Source organism: Opisthocomus hoazin, chromosome 2 (genome assembly GCF_030867145.1).
Source record: "Opisthocomus hoazin isolate bOpiHoa1 chromosome 2, bOpiHoa1.hap1, whole genome shotgun sequence".
Taxonomy (NCBI): domain Eukaryota; kingdom Metazoa; phylum Chordata; class Aves; order Opisthocomiformes; family Opisthocomidae; genus Opisthocomus; species Opisthocomus hoazin.
In genome coordinates, this window is record NC_134415.1 from 41183404 (window position 1) to 41193491 (window position 10088).

The following is a 10088-nucleotide window of genomic DNA, read 5'->3' on the forward strand; positions in this document are numbered from 1 at the left end:
GAAGCTGGGTTTGTTAATTCCATTTTTAAATAGGCAGAACATGGGCATTCAAACACCCGAGACACGGAATCCACTGTCAAAAGCAGGATAGCAGCAGTTGAGTAGTTTGAGGAACAATTTCCACACAACTTGCAAGCTAACTAAAAGCAGTAGCTTTGACTGCGGTTCCCTATTTGAGTTTCCCCCTGGGCTTCTGTTCTTTAATAAACAATTTAAACAGAAGGTCTTGTGCTCTGTAAACTGTAAAATGAATGTCAAATTAAAAGTAAAATGATCCCTTTGACTCAACCAGCTGACTGAAGCAGTCTGAACTGTAAGGCCTCTGCTTCCGAACAAACTGGGGAGCTGGGAGAAGTGCAAGAGATTGCACTGTGCTGGTTTTGAGACTGTTGCAGCTCTGCTTGTGCAGCCTAGATCAGCCCCTTGTACCTGCAAAAACCAGCCCCAAAGGAGACCTGCGGCCTAAACCTGCGTTCAAAGTTCGTTTGAATGGAAAGAGGCATCAGTAGTGCAGCCAACAGATGGGACAGGACTGTTTCCTTGGGAGATCACCACAGGTATGTGGAACTGATGAAGTAGTGCATGTGGAAAATGAGGTGAGTGTAGGCCCTTTTCTAGCCTTAAAGCTTTGTGAAGAGCTTTCTGCAGTTGGTTTGTGCATGGCTGCTCTATCCTGTGCAGTTCCTGTGTGTGATGTGTAATGCAGGTGATGTGATGAGATAATTTGCTTTTCAGTAGGAAATTGCAAAGATTTAACACTGGTAAAAGGCAGCAGCTTGGCACAGCAGCTGGCTAACAAACTTTCTTTGTCTTTTTTTTCCCCCCCAAAGCAGAAGCAAGCAGGGTAGCCCTTGGTGTGCTGACTCACAGCAGGGTAGGAGCATGGTGGTGGGGAGGATGCTGGGCGCTTTCCCTGGGAAGGCGGTGGGCAGCCCGGCGCTGATGGAGCAGTCTGTTCCCTCACTGACTCAGCCATTGGGCTCAAGAGACACCACGAGTGTGTGGGGTGGCTCTGAGACGCATGGTGCAGGCTGGGGATGAGGTTTTCTAATCCCATCTTTGCTGGGCTTTTTGCACTCATAAGAATGAGACCGATACCCTGAAAGCTGGCAATGGGCACAAACTGAAGCACAGGAAGTTCCGTCTGAACATGAGGAGGAACTTCTTCCCTCTGAGGGTGACGGAGCACTGGAACAGGCTGCCCAGGGAGGTTGTGGAGTCTCCTTCTCTGGAGATATTCAAGACCCGCCTGGACAAGGTCCTGTGCAGCCTGCTGTAGGTGACCCTGCTTCGGCGGGGGGGTTGGACTAGATGACCCACAGAGGTCCCTTCCAACCCCTACTATTCTGTGATTCTGTGATTCTGTGAAAGCTGTAACTACATGAAGTCACCCCAGCTGTCCTCGTATATTTGAAGGTGCTCTGCAAATCCCGTAATGACCCTGCTGTGGCATACTTGGTCTGTTTCTGAAGAGACATTTTCCTGGTCTGATTCTAAAAACACATTTCCAGTTTTGCAACTAAAGCTATCAGGGTGACTACAGCTACCTACCCGTGCGCTGTCTGTCAGCCTGGATTAGGTCTGGTTGCTGTTGAATTAGAACCGATTTCCTGATCCTAGCCATGACGTGTGCAATTGCTGCTTCTTTTTCTGTAAAAACACTGGCAAAGCTCATCTATTTTTAATTGTAGCACTTGGCTTTAACATAGGGGCTGTGATCATCGTGGAAATGCAGCTTCTAAGGCTCTCTCATAGCTACGGCAGATCACTTGCACATGCGCTGTTGTGCATCCTGGGGGGAAAAGATCCGGGAAAGCATCTGTGGGAGCTCTGATGGTTCCTGTGACTTGTGTCGAGGGCTCTTTGGCAAGCGTGGCCTGTGCACGGGCAGCAGCGAGCCTGCCACTTCCCAGGTGCTGCTTCCAAGGCAGCAGCAGGCGCTCAGGGCTCTTTTGCTTGCAGTGAACAGCGTTGTGTCAAACTGGCTTTGGGTGCTGTATCCCATGGTAACGCGCTGGGTGACGGGAGCCGAGCTGGGGAAACACCGACTTGTGCTATTGCACAAGAAACAGCCGGCTGCTTCAGCTGCGTTGGGTGCTGCTGGTTGTCGGTCTGGTCCTGTCTCCCTCCTCAATGCAAAATGGTGGCAGATTTAAAGAGCAGAAAAAAGATGCTTTTATTTCCTCAAAACCTAAGTTGCCCCTGTGAGAGCCGCCATCCTGAACGCAGCCTCGGGGGACTGCGAAGCCTGTGGTGGGACTGGTGGCTTCGGATGTGTCCGAGTCTGTGCAGCGTTCGGGAACAGCATTGGCCATGAGCCCCAGTGCCTGAATCTTTACATTCCTGCTTCCGTCCCCTTGTGATCTGCTGCTCGTCATTTTCCTCCCTCCAGCCCTGGCAGATACAGTCCTTGCCGTAGCTGCAGCAAGCAGGCGACTGCAGAAGCCAGCCCCGTTTGCCTTCCTGGGCGCTAGCTTGTGTGGGATCAGATTAGGCATCGGCTGGGAGTGCATCCCCTGAGCCTGAGCTGGGGGATGATGAGCAACTGGAGGCAAAGTGCCAGCTCTGGCAGTCCGGAGCTTGCTGCCCACTCCTTGCCACTCTGTTTCGCTGCTAGCGCGCACGGCTCTCCATCCTTGTCCTGCTGCCCCTCTCGCAGCGCTGGCAGGAGGGAATGGGAACCAGCACCGACGATGCCCTATTTTCTGCCCTGTGATGTTTACCTGGCTGTGCTGGCAAGGATGTGTTTGTGGCAGCAAATACTCGGTTATACCACCCCTGCTGAGGGCCCAGCACTACCACGCAGGGGGTTGAGACATCTCACATACTCTGTGTGGGCACAAATGACCTTACGGATCAACTAGAGAAGCACTTTCCCACTGGCAGAGGCAACTCCTTTGTAATCTGGCAGTGCCTGCAATATTGTGATGTTTTTATTTCGAATGCTTTTGCTGAGTTAGTGTCACTAAACAGCTCTGAGGCAGGAGTAAATTATTAATCTGCTCTGACTTCCTTCCTCTACTCTGTCTATGTGCACAATAACAGCTCTGTACCTAGATCCCTACTGGAGATGTGCTGCCTTTCAGAAATATGATGTGGGTACAGTCTTTGGAATTATAACTTGTGCCAGGATTGTCTGGTTTTCCCCTTCCTAGTGGAAAGGTCTCACTAAAACGCTTTCCCTCCACAGCACTTGCACACAACAGGATGGACTCCTAAGGATTCCCCGTGAGCGCGCCGCACGAAGCATGAGCGGCACGGCGAGGGTAGGTAGGAAATGATAGTTCATGTTTTCAGACAGTAGATGAAAGATGAAAGTGCAGCACACAGTTAAATCACTCGGGGCAGGGGGAAGCGTCCTTATGTATGTTCTTTACTCGTAACTCCCAAGATCATCCTGTCTGCTTATTTCTAGCTCATTGTCTTTGTCCTTGTATTTGTACCTGCTTCAGCCCCCCTCAAATAACAAATTAGATTCACTTTTATCTCCAGTAGTTTTATGTGACAGTTTCTCAGTTGTGTTTGCTGTAGTTATGATCATTTAAGTGTTTCTATTGAAATATGTGGTGGTGGTTTTTTTTTTTTTTAATGCATTGAACCATGTTGGCTGGACTGCAGCCCTGCAAAATGTGTTTTGGGTTTTTTCTGGTCATCTATTCTTCAGCCTAGATAGGATTTCCCTTCAGTCTCTCCTGGAAAATGATGGAAGTATGAGCTGGTCAGGGATACGGGAACAGCAATGGCTTTCCTGAGCTCCTGGGAAACAAACACATGAAGGATGAGTCTCATGGTAAGCCCAGCGTTTCATCTCTGGGCTGTGAGGGGACCCACTTCTTTCCCTGGATCATGTTCAGATCCCCAGCACCATCCTCATCCCAGCCTTCTGACACCTGCAAAGTAACATTTTAATATGACCACCTTACAAATGGGATCTACCTGTGCTATTGCCTTTGGTTGGCTGCAATTTAGGAGCTAAGTGAATACAGAACCTTTAGTGCTTCCGTATCTTCTTCTCTCCAAAATAATATTTTTAGCTGATCCTAGAAGATTTGAAACAAAACAAATGCATGCAGTGATATTCTCAACTTGCCTGGATGCAAAGCTAAAAACTGAAGCTTGCTGTCATGCGCTGTAGGAAAGGAATTGAGTCAACTCCTTTCCAAAAAACCCATGCTTTTTTTTTTTTTCCTGTCGTGTGGGAGGAGGAGAGAATTAGTTATTCAGTGGAACGAGGACAATTAAAAGCAAACGCAGCTTCCAGCGATGCCATCATCTGTTCTGTTAGCCCTGAGCAACACTGAGACAACCTGGCTTTTTAATTGGCTTTTTTTCTCTCTGGTCTGTGCTTCCAGTTGGCATAGTGGCTGACATTTTCAAAAGTCTCCACAGGATAAAGGTTCAGGTGTACCCGCTTTTGTTTTGCCTGGACAATCACCTAAAATGTGACTTTAAAGCGGATGAGAGGCTCCAAACTGCAGTGAATCGAGAGGTCATGGTCTCACCTGCCCAGCTTGCCTTTCCGTGGAGTGTTGTCTTGTAATGGGGACATGTCCATGGGTCCCACCAGAGGACCACTGCTGGAGGACAAACGTTGTCCGAGATGGGTCGCAGGGGTGTGGACACCTCTCCTGTCTGCTGCCCCTTCCCTGCAGCCTGTGGTCATGGTGGTCGGCTGGGCAAAGCCCAGTCCCAGGCTCTGCAGAGCAAAGCTGCCAGGGCCTCAGTTCATTTAATGAGCTTGTTTCACTTCTAAAGGGGAGATAAATCAATCAGAAGGTCTTTTAAATGCTGCAGAACAGCACAGAGTGTGGATGTTTAATGCTTTTACACTTGCTCGCATTAAAAGTGAATTCAGAGCAGCTTTCCTGAGGGGCAGGGTAAGCGATGCCGAAGACCTCAGCTCCACCATCGCTCCGGGTGTTTTTAGTGTTACTCAGCGTTTCTGCCAGCGTCACTCTTTATCACTTGGAAATCTCACTCTGCTTGTTCTTGAGCAGGAGAAGCAGAAGGTGTGTGCAAGCGCCTTTGGGCGTCGATGAATCAGTGCTCATGTCATGTCGCACTCCTTGGCAGCTCCTGGCAACTGCCTGCCAGGGAAAGCCATCACCAGAGCCGGGGCAAGTGCCTCTGCAGAATGAGGGCTTGACTAGAGACCACGCCAACTCTAAAGGAAAAAACACCCCAGCCCCCCTTGTCCTTAAGACAACGTTGCCAAATGCTCAGTATTTATACAGTGGAGTGTTTTTCATACTGTGGAGGCCTGGGATTAGTTTTCCTCATGACAGCATAAATATATTTATAGACCATGTGTGTCTGCATTTTGTTATATTTTTATCTTTATAGGCTAATGGTTAATAAAGCCAGGCTGTGTTTATGTTTCTGCAGTAAAAAATATGTCAAACGGCATCACGCAAGAGGCTTAGGCTCTGCTGGCCCTGAACAATCTTTCAGACTGTAATTTTGGGGCTAATTCACATTACAGAAGTGTAAAGAAGGGATGCCAGAGGTTGGCTTCCTCAGAACACATCAGGGGAAGAGAAGAGCAGCTGTGGGAGTCCCCAGGGTGAGGGTATTCAACCCACCTTTGCTCTTGGTATTAAAAAAAAAAAAGGCAATGCATCCAGCATATGCTGTGTAGCAGCAGCCTGTGAACGACTTTCCTCAGCCCAGCTTGCCACCTGGCCGATCCTTACATCCTGTATGCGTACTGTCAGCAGTCCCCTGATGTTTGCTCCCAGATCCTCTGTGGCAATGCGAAGCAGCGTCAGGTCCAGAAGCCTCCTGGGCAATTCTGTCCTGTCCATGGCAGAGCCTCCACCGGGGAGCTGTCACCTAATCCATTTAATGTGGGCTTTTCTGATAGTGGAGAGTGCTAATCTTTTCATCGTAATGTCGCTCAATAATGAGTCAAATGTCTTGCAAAGCTCCATTACAACTGCCATGTATCTGCCAAACTTGTCATCTCAAAGGAGGAAAGCAAATTTGCCAGATGCAAGTTTTTCCTCCAGAAAAAAACCCACATTGATTGGCATTACGTTATTGTCCTTTACGTATGAGCTCTGATCAGCTTTCTCTTTATTTTGCTCACTATGGATGTCAGATGAGCTGGTCTGAAATTTTAGTTCTGGCTCTCTTTTGAGTACCAGATCTTAGTGTCTCTGGAATTTCCTTACTATATCAACGTGGGGGGGACGGGAAGAAAAGAAAAGAAACCAATGAGAGTTCCCAGATTGCATTAAACAATTTTTTTCACAAGTTTTAGATGCAAGCCTCTTTGCATCAGCTGATTTTAAAATGTATTGTTCATAATGTAATCACGGATCCATGGAAGGTCCTCTCCTGCATTAGTCCGCCCAATGGCAGGGTCAGCTCTACCCAAATCCTGCTTGCGAGCATTCATCTCACTTATACTTTCAAAATCTGCAGTAACAGAGACTCCACAACCTCTCCAGGCAGCCTGTTCCTCGATGTAACTATCCTCCTAGTGAAAAATTGCTCCTCATCTTGAACCTAAAGCTCCCCAGAAGGAAAGCTTTAGCACGTTACTGCTTGTTCCCCCCACAGAGGATGTGGAGGCAATAGTTTTTTTTCCCTCCTTCTAGCAGCCTTTTACATAGTTGAAGGCTATAAGCATGTCTCTTCTCAGCCTTTTCTTCTCTACGCTAAAGCAGTCCTTTTTATCTTTCTTTGTAGGTTGTGTTTGTCAGACTGTCGGGGTTCCTGCTTCTGTTTCCTGAACTCTGTCTTCAGCTTCGCCACGTCCTCCCCAAGGCCCTCCACTTGCTGAGTGAAATGAGAAGGCCCCTGCCCACGTCCTGCATGCTGTCTGTCCCTCCAAAGACTCTTACCGACTTCCTCTAGAGGGGAAAAATATCCTGACGGTTCTTTCTTTCAGTACATTTCTGCCCATCAAGAAGCATTTCGGTTTTGGTTGCCTGAGCCCCAAATGCTGAGATCTTCAAATCCGAATCTTCTACAGAGCCCTTCTGTCAGGTTTTAACCGCAAGGCGAGGGGGATTATCCACACCAAAACAACCCTATGCAACCAAATACTGGTGCTGCTGATGGCGTCACTGCTGCACCTGGGAGTGGGGCTGTGCACCCCTGGGATGGAGGCAGAGCAACTTCTACCCTGAAAACCATGATGGAGAGGCTCCTTCCCTGCCACAGGCTTCTGTGCTGCTCCTGGAGCATCCCCAGTTTGGCACTCTTCGGGGGACAGCTCCTGCATTAGGATCAGTCCTGCACAGACCAACAGTCTCACACAGCCAGGCGGCTCCCATCTTCACTGTGAAACCAACTCATTAATGAATGAAGCTAGAACTCATCAACTCCTGCTCCAATAAACTGAAGAGCAAGTTCAAACCAAAGACTTACCTACAGTTTGGTGGTTTTTTTTTCTTTCTTAAATAAAAAAACAACTCAAAGTAGAAGCTTTTGTATTCCAAGCACGTCTACAGAATTTGGAAATACAGAAATGACAACTTTCTGCAAAAGGTCTGCTTGTTACCGATTGACAACTTCCCCTTCATTACACTGAATGAACTCTCCAATAAATGGACCTAGAAGAATAAAAAAAGGGAGGAAAGGTGCCTAACAAGCCTTAAACCTCTGATATTCACTTTATTAAAATTTAATGATGAGCTATTAATAATGAATGCAGCCAGGAAGATGGGAGAACTGCAGTATAAAGGCCTCGAAATTTCTAGTTAGCCAGATTTCTCTGCAGACCTGGGAAAGAAGAGGGCAGCTTTCAAAAAGGATGAAAAGGCTCCTCTGAGGAACAGTCTGCAACAGTCTCTGTGGGCTGGGCAGATTGGTGGAAGAGTATTTTAAGTGTTTCCTTTATTAAAAGCTGATATGGGAGTGGGTGGTGCGCATGTCTTGTGAGGAAAAGATGATCATGAATGCCAAGACCTTGAGTATAAGGTAGGGAATTGGGGTCATTTCCTCACTGATGGTGATTTCCTGTGTGAAATTAACTCTTTCTCCCTGTGTCTCTCATCTCTTGTGGTAGGCACACAGAGTAATGGCCTCTATGGCCAGATTTTGGGAGCCAGTGTTCCAATGGCAGTGGCTGTCAGGAATATACTGAGCTGGGGACGTGATGAACGTTACACCTTGAGTATAAACAACTTGCTCGCCCATTCACCTTGTAGTAATGTTGTCTAGACTGTTTCCTTTGGTGGCTGCATGAGCCAGTGTTATTCAAGTGAAGATACAGCACATCTGTGACTTCCCTTTCCTAGCTGCCAGGCCAGCTGTAAAGAAATAGAGTTGGTTAGACACAACTTGTTCTTGTAAGCCTGTAGCGGTTGCTTTAGGATCACGTGGGTCTTTTAAGATTAATTAGTGCCATATTTGATTGTCCCCCTAGATATTGATAATAGGTTCTCTGATCCCTTGGGACCTCTCCTGTCCCCCAGAGTTTATAAAGTCCTTCACTGACAACCGTTTGATTAGTTTCTTGAATGCTCCAGAGTACATTTTACTTGGCCCTGCTGAATTCCTCTCATCGCTCTTCACTATTGTTTAAGCTGGGTTTTTTCTCATCTGGCCTGTATTTCCTGTCTCTGGTTGTTAGTATGAAACGTGTTAATAAGCATCTGGATGCCATTAACATATTTTGTGAGAACAGAAGCAGGGAAAAAAGTAGAAATTGAAGGCAGACCCTATGTAGAAGTAAATCCATGTTGTTCTGTGTTAGCATCAGGAGCAACCTCCCAGAAGAAGACATCTTTGCACCTCTCTCGTACTTGTGAAACAGACCACTAGGACTGATTAATACTGGTTGGGTAGGTGTAAAAATACACTATAGACAAGGGAGCTGCCATGTGGTAATAAGAAATGCTTCCACAGGATCCAGAGGGTATTCAAAAGAGCTTGGTGTGCCTGTGGTCATCTCAACAAAACCGGTCCCAAGAAGCATTCTGACTCCAAGAGCAGAGAATAGAAAGGGGCAGGACAGAAAAGTGCTGATCACTTTTCTCCTCGCTTCTCAGGGCTGGGTGAATCCACAGAGCGTATCTGAGGCTCTTTTGAACAGTCACCAGCAGATGAAGTAATTTGAGGCCTCACCCACACCACAGTTTATTCAGCCAGCTGCTGTAGGTCATTTAACAGAGGTGCTTTTTAATACAGCATGAACACCTTACTAAGTCAAGCATTGAAAAATGTCAGTTTGATTTTGACTTGCGTCCCCCAAAGTACAATGTGTTTTCTGTTATGTGGTGTTGTCAAGGTGAAGAAATGAATTAGTGTGGATTTTTAATTACTTTGATCTTGAACTCTGATACAAGTTGGAAGGGAAACACGGTCCTTAATAAATAGAGAGATGGTGCAGCAGCTGATCAGACCTCTGTTGAGGAGCCAAGCCCAGCAAATGTGAGGAGGTGATTTCAGTCTTCTTTATATCTCTAGCTTCTCCCTTCCAGTGTCTCAGTTCCTATGGAGGCTTCTGCTGGTGACAAGCAGACACCAGAAGAAAAGACAAGACATGTGTTGTCTGAAATCTAGGTAGGCTGCGTTTCTGGAAATTTGGGGAAAGGCTGCCATCTGCTGTAATACAGTGGTTGCTGGAAACAAATCTGACCTAAATCGAATCGTAATAGCCACACTGAAGCCGTGATGAGCTTAGGACAGCAGCAAGGTAAGACAAGTGAAGACGAACTGTGCACTTAAAGGCATGTTGATGCTTTCTACATAGATCACTCTCCTAATAACAGCTATTACCTATCCCTACAAAATCATGCCCTTAAGAGGAAAAGAACCACCCTTGTGGTCCCTACCTGCTTTAATCCTTGGTAGTTCCAGTCAATGTCAGAGATGGGCAGAGGGGCACTGAGGCAGCAGTGCACGCAGCCCCATTCAGGCTGGGGAAGCCTGCTGTGAGGGGACAGCATGCTGCTTCCTCAATTTAATCTTTTAGGTGCCCATGGTACTTCTTCAGCCTCTCAGCTGTAAAATTTAAAAACTCAAAAAGGTATGTGTTTTTCCTCTCAGTGCTATGTGCGTGATACCTAAGATAGCAACAAGTTTGCTTGGCTGCTTCTGCATTACTTGGTTGGGATTCCTGTGGCTGTACCCTC